The sequence below is a fragment of the Wasmannia auropunctata genome, unplaced genomic scaffold (genome assembly GCF_000956235.1).
Source record: "Wasmannia auropunctata unplaced genomic scaffold, wasmannia.A_1.0 LD335699.1, whole genome shotgun sequence".
NCBI lineage: Eukaryota > Metazoa > Arthropoda > Insecta > Hymenoptera > Formicidae > Wasmannia > Wasmannia auropunctata.
The window spans coordinates 10,814-15,717 of NW_012027191.1; positions in this window are offsets into that span (position 1 = coordinate 10,814).

Below are 4,904 nucleotides of genomic sequence, written 5' to 3' on the forward strand. Positions count from 1 at the left end.
ATCATAAGATTGATTTATTCGACAGCCATTTATAATACCGATAAATCAATCTTATAATTGGCCATTTGCAAGTCCAATCAGGACTCGTAACACCGGTCGCGCTTCTCTGATAATCTAGGACTCTACTTAGCATGTACTACGTACATACGTCGTAGTACGTATTTCGAGTATTCTGAGAATTTACGTAATATTGTTTTATGATGTTCTTCGAACGTTCTCAGCCCTAATTTATATTTAATATACGTAATATCCCTAACAGCACACGTTAATTCTAACGTGTGCTGTTAGGGATATTACGTATATTAAATATAAATTAGAAACCTATAAAAAAAAGTGTCGCAACCTTTTAGTGAGCGAGTGTACAGCATATTGCGACAGCAATTGGCTATAGTTCGCTATTATTGATTAAAAATTTATCATGCGATAATACATTTTAATTTTTAATAATCAAAATTGCAGCGAATTGCTCATGCTTCTGCTGTGAGTTGTATTTTACATACAACAATAACAACTACAAAATTTACACAAATAAACTTAATTATTGCACTGAAATTTTTGACAGTGCGGTTTAACACTGTAAATAAAATAGCGGATAAAATTTATATTATTAAAAGAATTATTAGAGTCAATTAGTAGTAGCGATAACGATGAAATAATTATAGATCATTTACTTAATTATTGTCTAAACGACATCCGAAAGACATCTTTCGAAAGATGTCTTTTCGGACTTTACAAAAAGATGTCTTTAAGACAACTTTTAGTATAGTCTGAAAAGACATCTTCCATATGACGTCTTTGGGACGTCTTTTGGACTTTACCAAAAAGACATCTTCAAGACAACTTTTAGTATAGTCCAAAAAGACATTTTTCATATGACATCTTTGAAATGTCTTTTTAGACAATTTTAGGACTTTACCAAAAAGACGTCTTTAAGACAACTTTTAGTAAAGTCTAAAAAGATATCTCATGAAACGTGTTTCATAAGAAACATTAAAAAAGCATTGTTAATTAACAATGATTTTTAAATTATAATGTATAAATTAAAAAGGAGGAAATAACAGAATATAAATAAAATAAAAGCAAATTAAAAGCATTTTACGAGTATTAACTGCTCTCTTTAAAATATTTAATTTTCTGTTAGGTACATATAAAATATTTATTATAGTACCATTATGTAATAAATTAATGTATTTTTTAATTGAAATTTTACTTAATAATGACTTTCCTCTTGACTTTATATTTAATATAATGCCCGTTTTTTATTCAACAAAAAACTGAAAAACAAAACATTACAAACACTTCAGAAATATTAGGAAATTACAATGGCTTGTGGTCCCATACATTCCATCCGTTTCTGACAAATTCAAAAATACTACTAGAGACATGAATGTAAAACTTGCATTTTTCAGTCTTCATAAATTCAATACTATCATTAAAACATAAAAGGACACTTTCCCATTTATATCGAATAAAAATATGTAAATAAAATTACTTATAAAGATTGTAATGCAAGATTGTAATCCTATGTCGGACAGACGGACCGACAATTATAAGTACTAGGGTCTCTGAACAAATAAATGATTTTCGGAACAACACAAAAAATTACATTTTTCTGTTATTTCAGAGCATAGAATGAATCCACGAGATTGGGAGAACGTAAAGCTTTTTACAACAAGCGATCGATTTACTTCCGAAATATTACATATCCAAATCCAAAAAAAGTCTAAACCTCCAGTCCGATACGAAATTTTTTCAATGTGCTTATTCGCCTTTACTTAGTTTTCTATAAATAAGATTTTATGATTCCCTATCTATATTTTGGTTATAACAAGTATCTAATTATTTATTATTATGAACTTGACATGTGTTTGATGACCTACCTACAATAATTTTATTCGCTAACTGACTGCCTTCTACATTGCGTTCGTTTTGTCATTTTACTGCTGATTGACTTTGTTACTATACTGACGTTTTTATTTTCTTTGTTCTTTTATTTTAAATGATTTGCGAATTTCGTTTTATTTCTTATTGTTAAATCTTATGTTTTTGCCTTCTGGATTATAAGTTGTCTTCTTACTCTGATCTTTTTACTTTTTTTTCTCTTATAATGTTGGTGTATCGTTCACTTTTATTTTCTTTCAATTGTGATGCACTGTTTATTTTTATACATGTTAAGTCGATGTTACTAGAATTAACAATCAGACATTAACGATACATTGGGAGCTTGTTCTATAATTTTAAAGAGAGTACACTCTTTTTACTCCAGAAACTTTAACCTTTCATGATTGCTGAGGGTGATTCAAAATTGAATCAAAACGTCCATGGATTAAAAAAGTATTTAAATAAAGACTTTCAATACAACACTTCTATGACTATCTGCGCTTCACTTACCGCGCTATAACTCTTATTAGCCCTTGTTTCTATTTTTCTTATTTGATACATTTTTTACTTAAAATTGTCTTGAAAAAACTTGTCTACAAAACGCCGTGTATTCAAAACTAAAAAAAACCTAATTACTATTATAAAATTTACAAAACCGCCATATTAAATTTGTGTAAAATAATTAAGTATTTAGTACATTAAACATTTTAAAAATTTGTTTAAAAAAAATCTCAAAGAGACATAGGATAAATATAAAAAGAACAGCAATTATTTTATTTAATATCATTTATTTATAAATTAATGCGGATGCGGATGCAGATGCAATAATGAAAACGACAAGAAGCATATTATGCATATTACAATTCACATTCTTAACATTTTGCTATCGGTCCCGATAAAAACGTGTTCTCAATAACTATAGATATTATGATATAAAGTTGCATCTTTATCGTTCACTATTGAATATATTCCATGCCTTGTTATCATTTAAGATCGTCTTCTTTGATAACCGTCCTTTTCATTCATATATATACATACACATGCGCGTTTGTACACATATACATACGCACACGAGCAGATGCATATACGATGTATATATATATAAAAATGCGTGTGCGTACATAACGGTATAATTACAATTAATGATGCAGTAGCAATAATATTATGTAAACGTCAACGTTATTGAGAGACAGATACAATATATATGTTTTTGCATAATGTAATTCGTCTTTAAACCTTCATTCAATTCTCCCAAACACAACAACTTAAAACACTGAGATGATGAGGGATATCGCTGTAAATTAGATAATTACTTTAAGATTTCTAAAATTGGTGATCGAGGAATAAACGACTCTATTTTTATATGTAGACATCTCGTATTCACTCTTTCCTGTCCATTAATCTTTAAAGTATCACTTTATTCCGATATCCCCATTTCTCATTATATCTTGCCGCGATGCGATTATTTTAGCGGCGTTCAATTCGCGAAACAATGATCCAAGCGAAATACGACGCTCCGACGAAGACAGGACTAAGATAAATCACATACAGCCTTATTATTCATTTTTTCACATATTCACGCATTCATTCAATCTCTTTCTCTCTTTCTCTCTCTCATTCTTTTCTCTCTTCGCAAAGAGGAAAACAAAGGATATTATCGGGTAGGTAAAAACACGAAGTTTGTGACAACCGTAAAACACATTTGTCAAACAGTACGACGAAAAAGGGAGAAGGGAGAGGCGGAGGGCTGATCCAATTCTTGAAAGCAGCCTTGCGCACATTGCACAGATTGCTGGCTAAAAACATGCCGTCGCTTTTTACCGTAATAATAAACAATTAATTAATCACTAAGTGTTGCTTCTCTTTTTGTCTTTCTTTCTTTCGCGGTGTTTACTTCTTCAAATAAAAATTGCTTTCATGATTAGAATGTCGATGTACGCGTGCGCGGCCATTTGGCTTTGCCGACCTTTTGCGCCTCGAAAAATTGATATCCATCTCTGGAAATACGACGGCCAAGCTCGCAAAGATACTGCCAACAACTCCCATCACCCGCGATATTACTGAGCTCCTTGTTTGAATGATGCAAGTCTCCTGCCCGGTTGTGTATTGGTCTGCTCGCACGCGCTCTAACTTTTCTCTCACTTTTCACATTTCCTTCGTTTGCTTCTAACTTAATCTTTTCTATGCTGCTGTTTCGGCTGTCCGTTGGACTATCGTAACTCATAACTCTCCTTTATTCTTCCTTCGTTGGCTCAGCCTTCTTGCCAAGAGGGATTGCCGCCTTTACTCTAAAACAATCGATTTTTAAACGTTGCGACAAAAGATTTAAAAGACAATAAAAATACAATGCGTTGATTCTCTTTGCACAATTTTATTGAAATATTTTAAATAGAAATAATGTTGCAAGATTTATATATTTGCATATATGTATTATATTTTTTTGTTAAATATTATTACAAAGCAAAGATATTTCTTTAGTGAGTTCAATTTTGTCTATTACAAGTATATAAAAAAAATTTAGATTGTTTACCGCTTTTCCATTGTTATAAATAACGTAATAATCAATTATATATGTTGATAATATCCGAATTTGAATTTAACAGAATAACATCAGTTAATTCTTAATAAAAACATTTTATACAATATAGAAATTATATATATATATAGAATTAAAAGAATGTGCATTAGAATGGATTTATGTATTGAAAGTTTACATATAGTCATCGTCTACAATAAGACTTAAAACTTAAGAATTAAGAAAATTAATCAATCATAATCGATTATTCTTCTCATGAAGAGTGAGATGAACAATCGACTATGATTGGTCAATTTTCTTAAATCTTAGTTTTAACGCTTACGGTTTAAGGGGCTGTCTACAATACGTCGTATGTCAGATTGTAAGCCGTAAATCGTAAGAATTGACCAATCACAGTTAAATGTAAGAAAAATATTCGACTACGATTGGTCAATTCTTAGTTAGTATGATATGAGTAGTGACTAATCGGAAGAGCACACGTCTGAAC